This window comes from Nomascus leucogenys, chromosome 5 (assembly GCF_006542625.1).
Source record: "Nomascus leucogenys isolate Asia chromosome 5, Asia_NLE_v1, whole genome shotgun sequence".
Taxonomy (NCBI): domain Eukaryota; kingdom Metazoa; phylum Chordata; class Mammalia; order Primates; family Hylobatidae; genus Nomascus; species Nomascus leucogenys.
The window spans coordinates 95,454,779-95,469,188 of record NC_044385.1 but is presented as its reverse complement, the minus strand read 5'-3'; the positions used below and the strand labels follow the sequence as shown (position 1 = coordinate 95,469,188).

At 35.2% G+C, this 14,410-nt stretch overlaps 1 protein-coding gene across 2 annotated transcripts in view; it reads left to right on the top strand.

Moving 5' to 3' along the window:
- The window catches only part of KLHL1 (kelch like family member 1), a 415,568-nt gene that overhangs the window by 381,639 nt on the left and 19,519 nt on the right, over window positions 1–14,410 (top strand). The gene's annotated exons all lie outside the window — the stretch shown is intronic.

Here is a 14,410-nt window from a genome sequence, read left to right as displayed (position 1 = left end):
CGACAGAGCGAGACTCCGCCTCAAAAAAAAAACAAAAGTTTTGCATTTTAACTTTTCTTACACGATATCTTTATTTGACTCCCCTCCTTCAAATCACCTTTATAACCACCTCATTTCGAGTGTGTTATCTTGTCATCTTTCAAGTCTTTATCATCTTTAAAGTCTTTTTATCATCTTTAAAGTCTTTAAAGTATACATTTTTAGGTCAAAAAATAAAATACTTTTATATGATGGAAAAACTTCTACATGCTTTGTTTTACTTTATTTTGTTTTTCTATTTACTACTTGTGATTTTCCCTGTCACATAATATTTAAGTCTCTTAATTTTTTTCAAGGTACATTTATTTGCTCTCAAAATCCTGCTCTCAAATGTTTAGCTAGAAGTTTCATTAGTGTCGCTATCCATTATTATTTTTAAAAAGCTATTAGATAAGAAAGAAAAGGTGAACCAGAATCACAAAAAGCTAAAGCAAATAGCTACTTGTCAATTCAATCTCTTTTTTGTATTTGGTAAAGCTTTCTTCTGCAGTAATGTATAAAGTGTTCGCTATCAAACTTTACACTATAATCACTCTCAATATCAAAAAATATCTGTAAACACTTCTGCTAGACTTCTTTTGGCTATAGTTGCTGAGAAAAACTCCAAATCCTACTATCACCCCTGCTTTGGAAGGCTGCTGTGTAGAAGTGAGAAGAAGTTAAAATCATACACAGCCTATAGTAATGGGCTGCTTGCATAAAAAGTGGTTGATTGTTCTTCCATTACCTTCTGAGGAATACTGAGACTTCTAGGAGAAGGAATTAAAATATTTTATTACCAACTTTCAGTCCTATCTGCACATTTTCTAAAAGAAATTTCTTGGAATTGTTTCTATATGAAATAGTTACCTTCTGCCTCTCACTCCTCTCAATACAATTTTTATTCTTTTGTGCCTTTTAATGACATTCATAGAAAAAAATATTTTCATTTGTGTTAATGTTGTCACTTTACTCAATAGAAAATGTATATATTTAATAATACATACATTTTATTAACACCAATTTGTATAACATGTAAATATATACATTTATTAATACTACTTTTTCTTATATTCACATTTTCTCTTGAAAATGAATTTTTCTTAAGCATTACAATATTTTTCTTTAAAAACAGTTTGGAAGTCAGTGATAAAGTTTAACATTCTTCAATATTAAATATTAAAAGTAAAACTATCCAGTGGGTATATCTATTCATGGATAGTAAAACTTACGATAATAGAATGAATGTTCTCCATCCAGGCACAGTGGCTCACCCCTGTCATTCCAACACTTTGGGAGGCCGAGGTGAGAAGATTGCTTGAGTCCAGCAGTTTGAGACCAGCCTGGGCAACATAGTGAGACCCCATCTCTACAAATAATTTTAAAAAATAACTGGGCATGGTGGCATGCTCCTGTAGTTAAAGCTACTTGAGAGGCTGAGGGGCTGAGGTGAGAGGATTACTTGAATCAGGAGGTCGAGGCTATAGTGAGCTGTGATTATGCCACCTGCTCTATAGCCTGGGTGATAGAGCAAGATCCTTTATCTTAAAAAAAAAATAGATGTTCTCTTGGATGTTAATTTTTATAATTCTAATAGAGGATAATAGAGGAAAGTGTAATCCTTTTTGCCTTTTTATGTTTTCTAATCGCTATTTATAAGTAACAGTCAGTTATTTAGTGCTTTTTCTTACCATTTACATTGACAGCAATAGATTTATTCCTGGTATTGTTTTTAAAATGGGTATCTCATTAACACAGCAAATTTGCCCCATATGGGTGAGAAGTATCCTGTCCTTTCATTATCTTATTCACTTGTTACATTATTTTGTAATGAAAACACACACACACACACACACATATTAAAGTGTTAGTACATTACTTATCCATATTTTTTGGATAATTAGCTTGCATTATAGCTTTGTGACCTTCTTTATGACTTTACTTTGAATCACCTTAAAATATGTATTTTGTTGTAAATATTCTCCAATCTTAATCAGAAATAAATGGAGAAAATATTTAATGCAGAGTCTTGTGGCAATTTCTTACACATTGTTATGACTAAATTGTCTATCCAGTTTCTTCTACTGCCCCTTTTAAATTGACTATACATAGAAATCACTATTCAGATTACTTTTCCTGTCCTTGTATTTTTTGGTCAGCTAGCATACATCATATATTAAGAAATCCTGTTTTGCTCTAGTATCATTCTTCGTAAAAAATATCAGAGTGTGATATCAATACTTTTTGAAGTTTTTAATTCTTACATTGCCAAAATTGCTTACATTTTAATTAAATATGAATTTTAATTCTATTCTGTGAAAATGTTTTGAATGGTACCATTTTTTACTTGAATTTTTTTTCCTTTAAATTGAATTAGTAGAGCTTTTACTTGGCATCTTTTTCCTCCCCCTGGGTGTGATTTAACGGTTTTAAAATTCTGTGGTTTGATGACTGGCTGTTAATGTCTGGGTACTTTTCCTGTGTTACTCAGACAGAAACATAATCATTAGAAAATGACCTTTTACTTCAGACCCATAGCAGAAAATTGTTTTAACACCACCCTCTTACATTTTTTTTTTGTTTTTTCCCTCACCTCTGCTGACGTGATTTTTTTCGCCTTGTTTCACTATCACATAACACTAATGTGTCATTCTAACCTGGCTGTTGTTTCCCTAAATATTATTTTCAACACTTTTTCCAATTAAGAGTAATAAAAAACAATGAACACTTATCTTAAGTTTAGGTTATTTATGATATTATTTGTTGTGGAAAAAAAAACAAGAAATTGGCTTATGGCTTAAAATTAATGAGTGTGTTCTGACGGATTCAAGACCAAAATTGCATTAATTTCATATAACAAATTTAGTGAGTCCTCTAGTAAGACAGATTAAGCTAAGGGGTACATATGCCAGCACAGCCAGACTTACTTGGTGAATAAAGAAAATACAAAAAAAAGTGAATAAACGTGGATGTGTGGTGCTTGGCCAAATATAACCTCAGATTCCCCAAACAATATATACATTAGTGGTTCTTTTTGTTTCTTCTTTGGTAGCTGTCTTGGCTTGATTCTTTTACTAGCTAAGATGTCTTTTTGTGATTTTTAAAAAATTTTCTTAGCTCACAAACAGACACTGATTCTGCCTGAACACATCTTATAAGTAGGCTTGAATTTTAATAACTATGTAGTACCACCCCCTTAAGAATCTGCAAAACATATAAAAACAGAGTTTATTTCATGATTTACTATGGCAAAATGGATTCATTCATTCATTCATTTATTCATTCAAATCTTCATGTTATTTTTTTTTTTTTTTTTGAGATGGAGTCTCGCTCTGTCACCCAAGCTGGAGTGCAGGGGCGCAATCTCAGCTCACTACAACCTCTGCCTCCCGGGTTCAAGCAATTATTCTGCCTCAGCCTCCCAAGTAGCTGGGATTACAGGCATGCATCACCATGCTTTGCTTTTTTTTTTTTTTTTTTGGCATTTTTAGTAGAGACGGGGTTTCACCATGTTGGCCAGGTTGGTCTCCAACTTCTGACCTCAGGTGATCTGCCCACTTTGGCTTCCCAAAATGCTAGAATTACAGGCATGCAAAGCTTCATGTTAATAATTCTGGAACCCAGGAGGCGGAGGCTGCAGTGAGCTGAGATCGCGCCACTGCACACTCCAGCCTGGGCGACAGAGACTCTGTATCAAACAAACAAAAATATAATTTTTACAAGGCAGTTGTAATTTCTGTTCAGTCTGAAGCACAGATGGCTTAAAGCATCCTGAAAGCAGGATTCATTGTCTGTTGTTTTTCTATTATGTCCTAATATCTAGCACAGTGCCTTAAGCCTCAAGGTCCATCACTTGAATAATGCCTTCCAATATTCTGTTTCTATTTTTTATTCAAATTTTGGTATTCTTCTTCTCAAAGGTGGCACCCAAAATTGTATATGTTTTAATTAATCTTAGACTCATACATTAAAAAAGAAAGAAAGACAAAAGAAATTGCTGTTTACTGAATCTCAGTTGGGGCTACTAATAAGCTCAGGAGAATTTTAATTCACATACTGAAAGAGATGATTTTTAAGGGACCTGATTGATTTATCAGATATCCAGAATGGATATTTAATGGGGGGAATCATTCTAATAAGAAAGAAAAATTTGTATCAAGTCCTTGAATATAAAATGCAAAATTTAAGTTTGGCAGGAACATAATGAAAGGGAGTGGCCCCAAAGAGATCATATAGTAACTTGGCTGAGGTAAAAATATTGCAAATATTTTTTAAAAAAAGAGCAGTGATGTGTTTTCATTTCAATTTTATAAATACTCACTCTGGTTGAAGAATTGTTTCTAATTGCTCAAGGAAACTGTACAATTAGTAGAATTTCATCACAATAGTTGACTGGCTAAGATATATGCCAGTTGTTGAAATGTATTATTTAATAAATTATGCCTCAGAATTAAAATATATTTCAACAATTCATTTTGGTGCCATATTTGAGCATGGTCACTTCCAGGTTCTTCATTCTGGAATATAGTGGTTTTAATGGCTTAGACTTCACTTTCTTTCTCCATTCTCTTTTCTTGACACCTGCCTTACAACCACCTGATGTCTCAGCCGTACCAAATCATTCCAGTTCCCTGAACCTACCTAGATTGTCCACACCCCTTTGCCTTTTCACTTACTCATGTTTCTATCTAGATTCCCCTTTCATTGCTTTTTCTTATTAACTTGTGACTGTCCACTATTCACTGTCCACTTAGTTTCCTGGTCAATATTCACTTGGTCTTTGAATACATTTGAAAACTCTCTAGATTGATAAACAAACCCAAGTCTAGCTCTCTATGTGCAAGATTTGTGTGGCAAGATCAGTATTAACAGGACTGAGTTTATTGTACTTGAAAACAATAGTGTCAAGAAATGTTAAAATATATTAAGATCTGCTTTTGCTTAAAACCAAAATAAGATTATTTATATTTTCTACCATCCAAAGCATAGTTTAATCTGTACCTTTCCTGTGAACCCTTTTTGAATCCACTCAGTTAAAATTAATCTTTCTTTCTTCCCTACTTTTGTGTTCCTGAGACACATAATTAATAATTTTCCCTGCCATTTATCAAAGTCTTGCTTCAGTGGAACTTAAACAGGTGCTTTTTCATTGATAAGTTTCCACAGATAAATCACTATTTTTTCTAGAATTAAAAACAAGTGCTTCATTCATTTTTTAAAAAATTTCACAAACATGTACTGGTCATGATGATGTATCAAGGAAGATAGATAAATTCTGCCCTCAGAGAGCTTACATTATACTAAAAGGAACTAGAAAACAATAACAAATAAGTTGCAGCATTATAAAACACATAGAGTGGGAGCAGAGGAAATATGGAGGGATTAAGGTTGAACTGACAGTTTTGGGTTGGTGAACTCTGCCAAGTTTGGATATGTGATGAATTGATCTAAATTAATTCACATATTTAAAATTGTCAGATTCTTTTCATAAATTTGGGTATGTTTTAATAAATAGAGGTAGGTAGACCCTATCAGGCTTCATAACCTCATTTACCAGCTGTGTGTTATAATAGTAGCAAGTGTCAAGAGGAGTTTGCAATAGACACCATCATTTCTTAGCAAGTAGAAAGAAAAGCAGTCACCAATGTATTGCTGTAGCTTAGTGAAATCCCACTCACTGTCCTGTAAAGAACTTTAAAAAGTACCATATCCAGAATCTACAATGGACTCAAACAAATTGACAAGAAAAAAACAAACAACCCCATCAAAAAGTGGGCAAAGGACATGAACAGACACTTCTCAAAAGAAGACATTTATGCAGCCAAAAAACACATGCAAAAATGCTCATCATCACTGGCCATCAGAGAAATGCAAATCAAAACCACAATGAGATACCATCTCACACAAGTTAGAATGGCAATCATTAAAAAGTCAGGAAACAACAGGTGCTGGAGAGGATGGGGAGAAATAGGAACACTTTTACACTGTTGGTGGGACTGTAAACTAGTTCAACCATTGTGGAAGTCAGTGTGGCGATTCCTCAGGGATCTAGAACTAGAAATACCATTTGACCCAGCCATCCCATTACTGGGTATATACCCAAAGGACTATAAATCATGCTGCTATAAAGACATGCACACGTATGTTTATTGTGGCACTATTCACAATAGCAAAGAGTTGGAACCAACGCAAATGTCCAACAACGATAGACTGGATTAAGAAAATGTGGCACATATACACCATGGAATACTATGCAGCCATAAAAAATGATGAGTTCATGTCCTTTGTAGGGACATGGATGAAACTGGAAAACATCATTCTCAGTAAACTATCACAAGGACAAAAAACCAAACACCACATGTTCTCACTCATAGGTGGGAATTGAACAATGAGAACACATGGACACAGGAAGGGGAACATCACACTCTGGGGACTGTTGTGGGGTAGGGGGAGGGGGGAGAGACAGCATTAGGAGATATACCTAATGCTAAATGACGAGTTAATGGGTGCAGCAAACCAACATGGCACATGGATACATATGTAACGAACCTGCACATTGTACACATGTACCCTAAAACCTAAAGTATAATAAAAAATAATAATAAAAATAAAAATAAAAGTAAAAATAAAAGAATTTCTGATTCTTCACAGTTCTTGACAATGCTCATACTCTAGCAATGCAGCCTGGGTCTCATCACTTGTAAAACTATGTTTACACACATTCAAACACATATCCTAATCAATACAGGATTTGTTTTGTTGAGCTGCTGTATTGTATGTAATAAAATATAAAATGTATGGCACTAACTTAGAGGAGCACCTGCTAACTAGGCCTCAAGACATTGAAACCTGGTGGCTGAACGTTAGGTAAAACTTATCTGTATGCTGGTAAACACATAAATAGGCAAAATAGCAGGGAAGACTCAGATTCTTGCAATTCTCAGCAAGGTCCTAGAAAAGTGCACTTAGTCAACAATATTTCTGGATCTCCTATCAATTCCTGGCATGCAAGGATATACTGGTCAACATTTATAATAAATGGAACTATGAAGCTGATGGTTTTGAAGAATGTTACTTTTCTGTCCTTAACTCACTGCCTTGTAATGAAATCTTAACTCCATAACATGGCATGCAACTCCCTTCATTTTAAATCTAACTTGCTTATCCTACAAGCTGCATCTCTTTCATCCCCTCCTTTACTACCACCCCTTCCATCTAGATGACGTACCTGTCACTCTTCATTCATCAACTGCTATGACCTTTCATGCCCCTGGTCCTTACATATAATGCTTTCCTTGTATGTAAAGCTTCCCCCGTTTTTTTTAATCTTACAGATTTTTACTCATCTTTCAACTCAAAGTGGAAATGTCACATTGCCTTTCTTGCTGTGAAACTGTCAGCTGTCACTTCCTATGCTGCCAGTGCATTGACTTCCATCATCAGATTATTCTATGCTCTTCAAATTCCCAACATCTAATTTGTCATTTCAGTGAAAGAAGCAGGGAATCAGTTTAAACTATGAGTAAATAGATGGTGAGGGGGAGATCTAAGAAGATTACCTTTGATGATTGTTTCTGTTTTTGTGTTTTGAGACAGGGTCTGGCTCGGTCGCCCAGGCTGGAGTGCAGTGACATGATTCCAGCCCACTGTAGCCTTGACCTCCTGGGTTCAAGTGTTCCTCCTGCCTCAGCCTCTGAGTAGCTGGGACTACAGGCATGTGCTAACATGCCCAGCTAATTTTTGTAATTTTTGTAGAGATGGGGTTTCGCCGTGTTGCCCAGGCTGGTCTTGAACTCCTGGGTTAAAGTCATCCTTCCACTTTGGCCTCCCAAAGTGCTGGGATTATAAGCGTGAGCCACTGTGTTTGACCTGATAATTATTCCTGAAGACTTGTGTGTATATTGTAGCATAGATTTGAACTGCTCAGAGTTCATTATTTAAATGCCTTGGTTATTTTTATGCTTTTAAGAATAATTATAGTAATAGGTATTGTTACTTATTTTTACATTCTCGTTCTTGGCCTAATTCACACTTAATTTATATTCACAAATAAATGGATTGCAGACAATGCTGGTTGGTAGCATATATTCAAAAGTACATATTTTAATTTTTTTGAAAGTATTGAAATCTATTGGTTTTAATAATGGATCCATGAAGTAGTCCAAAATAACAATATTATTTCTTTTACACAAATTCCTATTTTCTCATGTCTTTTTCGAAGGTCTTTCTTGAGAAAAAATTCAGTGTATTTTCAAGTAATTTTGCCTTGATAGTATTAACTGTCTTAGTATTGTTATTTTTTATGTTATTAAAATTATAATTACACTTTTAATCTGAGGACATATCAATTTATGAATGACATGAAAAGAACACACCATAGGACACACCATATACTAAATGAAAGACACCACTGACAATGGAGCTTTAGTTAGTAATTTATAAAATAACAGCAGATATAAAGCATTTATTTTACAAAAAGAACTGCCAAATATTATTTCATATTTACCAAGGCATTACATAAACTTCTTGTGTGTTAAAATCCCTATGTTACTGGATTTTTATTGGGGGAGGATTCATAAAATGTGTACTTACATCAAAGAAATAAGTTATATTATAACCTGTGAACTTTGCTATTTGCAAATAAAATATATGTTTATATATGCTATTAGTGAAAAAATATGCTGACAGGCTAAGTGTTTAACTTCTTTAATGTAACCAGTAAATTTAATAATCAAAATGTAGAAAAAAAATGGGTTCTTATCACACAGCCAGGAAAGTTAGGCACGTAGACACCTTGAAGGATGAAAGGCAATGGAATTTATTGGGTGAAAAGGAAAAAAACTCAGCAAAGCAAGGGGGGTTTCTGTTAACAGGTCCCCATCTCACAGATTGAATCCCAAGTCCCCACCCAGGAACAGGAGAGTCCAGGCTCTTCCCCCCTGCAAATGTAAGAGCTTCCCAAGCCTCCACCCCATCCACACAGTGAACAGGCTGGAGATTCTCAAGGGACCTTCCCCCTTTCTCCCTCCTGCATGTATCAATAACATGTTTTTATATTCTGGAGTTCAAAAAAAATACGTGGAATATTTATTAATTCACTTATTCCTCCTGCATAATAGATTTTTTACTGGGCAAATTTGGTTTAATATATAGCATCTTAATTTTCTTATTGAGGCCATTTCTTCCTATCCGAATTTGTTGAGTTTTTATCATGAAAGTGTGCTGAATTTTGTGAAATGCGTTTTCTGCATCTATTGAGATGATCATGTGATTTTTATCCTTTATTCTATTCATGTGGTGTATGTATGGCTTTAATCAAGATTTTTCTGTTGAACTATCCTTGCATCCTAGGTATAAATTCTATTTGGTCATGGTTTATGTACTGTTGGATTCAGTTTGCAGGTATTATGATGATAATTTTTGTATGTATATTCATAGGGATGTTACCCTCTAGTTTTTTTTGTTTTTGTTTGTTTGTTTGTTTTTGGTAGTGTCTTTGTCTGGCTTTTGTATTAGGGCAATGCTAACCTCACAGAATGTGTTCAGAAGTGTTCTGTCTTCAGTATATGAAAGAATTTGAGAAGAATTAGCATTAATTCTTCTTTAAGTGTTTGTGATGTGAACCCAAAATTTCTCAGACAGGTGTCAGTCAATTTAGAAAGTTTACATTGCCAAGGTTAAGGACACACTCATAACACACCCTCAGGAGGTCCTGACAACATGTGCCCAAGGTGATCAGGGGTACAGCTTGCTTTATGTATTTTATGGAGACATAATACATCAACCATTACATGCAAGATTTACATTGGTTCAATCTGGAAGGGTGGGCTACTCCAAGGCAGGGTTGGGGACTTCCAAGTCATATGCAGGCTTTCCATTTTTCTGACAGGCAGCCAGGCACAGTATCTCATGCCTGTAATCCCAGCACTTTGGGAGGCTGAGGCAGATGGATCACAAGGTCAGGAGTTTGAGACCAGCCTGGTCAATATGGTGAAACCCTGTCTTTACTACAAATACAAAAATTATCCAGGCATGGTCATGGGCACCTGTAGTCCCAGCTACTTGGGAGGCTGAGGCAGGAGAATCGCTTGAACCCAGGAGGCAGAGGTTGCAGTGAGCCAAGATCATGCTGCTGCATTCCAGCCTGGGCAAAAAGTAAGACTCCGTCTCGAAAAAAAAAAAAAAAATTCTGACTGGCAACTGGCTGAAAGAGTTATTATCAGCAGTAAGGAATGTCTGGATTATGATAAGGGGTTGTGAAGACCTAGGTTTTATCATGTAGATGAAATATCCAAGTAGCAGCATTCAGAGAGAATAGATTGTAAATGTTTCATATCAGACTTGAGGTATGTTGATGTTAATGCTGGAGGGGTTTAATGAGGCATGTCCAACCTCCTCTTCCATCATGGCCTGAATGAGATTTTCAGGTTAACTCGGGAGTGCCCTTGGCCAAGAGGAAGGGTCTATTCATATCACTGGGAGCCTTAGAATTTTATTTTTGATTTACAGTGAGAATGTACCAGTAAAGTCATCTGGTCCTGGGCTTGCTTTATTTTTTGTTATTGACACCTAATAATTATACATATTCGTGGGTTATAATGCTATGTTTTGATACTTGTATATATTGTCTAATGAACAAATTAGGTAATTAGTATATTAATCACCTTAAACATATATCATTACTTTGTTGTGAGAACATTCAAATCCTCTCTTCTAGCTATTCAAACTATGCAATGCATTATTGTTAGTTGTAGTCACTCTAATGTGCAATAGAGTACCAAAAGTTATTTCTCCTAACTGCAAAATTGTACCCATTGACCAACCTCTCTCCATCTACCCCACCACTAGTTCTCTCCAGTCTCTGATAACCACCATTTTACTCTCAAATTCTATGAGACATTCTTTTTAGAATATACATGTGAGTGAGATAATGTGGTATTTGTCTTTCTGTGCCTGGCTTATTTTGCTTAACGTAATGTCCCTTCAGGCTCATCCATGTTATGGAAAATATTAGGATTTTATTATTTTTATGGCTGAATAGTATTCCGTTGTGTTCCAACAAATGGAGCACATTTCCATTATCTATTTATCCATTGTTGACCATTTAGTTGATTCCGTATTTTGGCTATTGTGAATAGTGCTGCAATAAACATGGAAGTGCAGCTGTCTCTTTTATATACTGGTTTCATTTCCTTTGAATATATACCAAATAGTGAGACTGCTGGATCATATGGTGAATCTACTTGTAATTTTTTGAGGGACTATCATATTGTTTTTAGTAATGGTTTTACTAATTTACATTGCCATAAACAATGTATAAAAGTTTCTCCTTTTTCACATCCTCATCAGCATTTTTTTTTTTTTTTTTTGGGTAATAGCTTCTCCAACTGGAGTGAGGTGATATCTCATTGTAGTTATGATTTGCATTTCTCTGATGGTTGGTGCTGTTGAGAATTTATTCATATATCTGTTTGCTCTTGGACTTTTCTTTGTTGGGAAGTTTGATTTCCGATTCAATATCCAAAATCTGAACAGACCTATGTGTAGTTTGATACTAGATTAGATAGATATAGGTCTGTTCATATTTCATATTTCTTCATGATTTAGTCTTGGTAGGTTGTATGTCATCACTACTTTTTAATGAAAATTTATGTATATGTTTACATATAATTTTTGAAATAATTTCAGAAACAGAAAATGTGTGATCTATTATTGCCTAGAACTATTTTATTATTAATTATCAACAATATTTGGTTCAAATAACTCAATAGTATAATTTATCAGAGTAATGTTTATGAATAAAGCAGCTTGAAGTAAACATTTCCTTTAAAACAATAGAGAATAAGAAGTTCATATCATGTTTATTTATAAACTATGTACGAGGGCTGTACTAGGTGTCTCACAGAAAGATGCCCATAAGTAAAGTCCCTGCAAAATACATTTAGTTACATTTTAATATCTTAGGGTTATTCCATACTTCTTTTGAGTTAAATCATCAATTTAAATGAAACAGAAATAAGTGAGGTTCAGATTTCATAAGGTGTTTAGAATGATTAAAAACTTGTAAGTGAATAATTATTTCACTTCTGGGTGCTTTTGCAAGCTAAATTGTTCAATACTTGTTTTTTAAAATGTTCCTATTGGTTAATTTTAGCATACCACAAGATTGAGAGTTAGCAGACTACTTGCGAGTAATCAAGCAAAGAGGTATTACACACATAAAGGCAACACTTGGGCAATCAGATATATTTCACTATGGCAGCTATTATGAGAAACATAAACAGCTTTAGAAAAACATTCCCAGGACTTAAAATAATTTTACGTACCACATTTTAGAGTTATTATATATTAGAGCATGAATTTGTAAATCTACATCCTGATTGATTTATAAGCTAAGTAATACTATCTTCCTATGCATGTATTTAGAGATTGAATATTATAGATTTAAGTCTACTTATAAATATATTATATTGGATATATTGTCCATAGTAGAAAAAAAATTTTTTTTTTTTTTTTTTTTTTTTTTTGAAACAGAGTCTCACTGTCTTCCAGGCTGGAGTGCGGTGGCGCGATCTCTGCTCACTGCAAGCTCCACCTCCCGGGTTCACGCCATTCTCCTGCCTCAGCCTCCCAAGTAGCTGGGACTACAGGCGCCCGCCAACACACCCGGCTAATTATTTTTTGTATTTTTAGTAGAGACGGGGTTTCACCGTGTTAGCCAGGATGGTCTCGATCTCCTGACCTCATGATCCACCCGCCTCGGCCTCCCAAAGTGCTGGGATTACAGGCGTGAGCCACTGCGCCTGGCCGTAAAGAAAAAATTTCATCTGCGAACCCAAAATATCTGAGACAGGTCTCAGTCAATTTAAGAAGTTTTTTTTGCCAAAGTTAAGGGCTCATGACCATTACACAGCCTCAGGAGACCTGACAATGTGTGCCAAAGGTGGTTGGGGCACAGCTTGATTTTATACATTTTAGGGAGATACGAGACATCAATCAATATGTGCAAGATATACATTGGTTCCTTCCGGAAAGGTGGAACAAATTGAAATGGGGAGGAGGCTTCCAGGTCATAGGTAGGTAAGAGACAAGTGGTTCCATTCTTTTGAGTTTCTGACTAGCCTTTCCAAAGGAGGCACTCAGTTATTCACTTATCTCTGTGAGCAGAGGGATGACTTTGAGTTCTGTCTGCTGTCCTTTGTCCACAAGGAAATTCCTTGTGAGGGAGGTACATAGCTTTTTTTTTTTTTTTTTTTTTTTTTATCTTAGTAGCTATCTTTTCTAGGAATAGAATGGGAGGCAGGTTTGCCCTAAGGAGTTCCCAGCTTGACTTCCCTTTGGCTTTAGTGATTTGGGAGTCCCAGGATTTATTTTCCTTTCACACATCTAATCTCATTAAAACACAAACAAATCATATTCTCCCTCTATTCAAAAACCACTATGGCTTCCTGTTGTACTCAGGAGAAAAGTCTACATGCACTTTGTAAGCTGCCATTCACCTTCAACCACCACTCTCACCTCAGTCTCTGCCCCAGCCACTCTGGCTTCCTTCCTGCTTCTGAAACTTTTCACTCAGTATTTAGTCATCCTCAAATCTTCCTTCCCCGGATATTCCTGAACTCACCTCCAATCACTACCACTCTCTTCCAGGTTTTTTTTGCAAAAGGTTTCAGTGAGACCTTTTCTGGTTACTTATTTAAATTGTATCCACAATCTCTACCCTCACCAGTTGCATTACTGATCCTGCTTCTGGATTCTATGTCCCTTGCACTTTGAACCTTCCCCAGCAGTAAATGATATTTATGTTTACTTTGTATATTATGTCTGTCCCTGCTTCAGTAGAATTGAATGCATGGATTTTTTTTCCTGTTTTGTTCATGGACGTATCAATAACAGTTTTAACAATGTGTGGCACAGACTAAACACTCAAAAATATGTAGTGAGCAAATGGATATGTAAATAAATACAACGCTGTGCCTTACTGTGATGAAATCATGAGTATGATTAAATGGGGAAGGACTATTTTATTAGGATTAGACAATGTATTCAAATCATGTTAGTATCATTTATGATGCATAACTTATTTTGGGGGGTTCTATCATACTTCTCATTAATAAAATAATTATAGCAAGATGAGTGTATCAAGTAAACTTCAGCAATTTTCAATCATACTAACATTGTTGCATTCTTTTTTCCTGTAAAGTCTTGTCTTTAGCTATAGTATAGGCACTGAGTAAGAAAGTTGTTGTTAAGATAATACTTTTAGTTTATTACATTTATTTATTGTTCTAAACTGTGAGGATGGAACACAGGGTACAGGCATGTGTTACATACTGCCAAATCACTTGCTTATCAACAAGTAGGATAATGCCTTTTTCCTGTTTATGTTCAT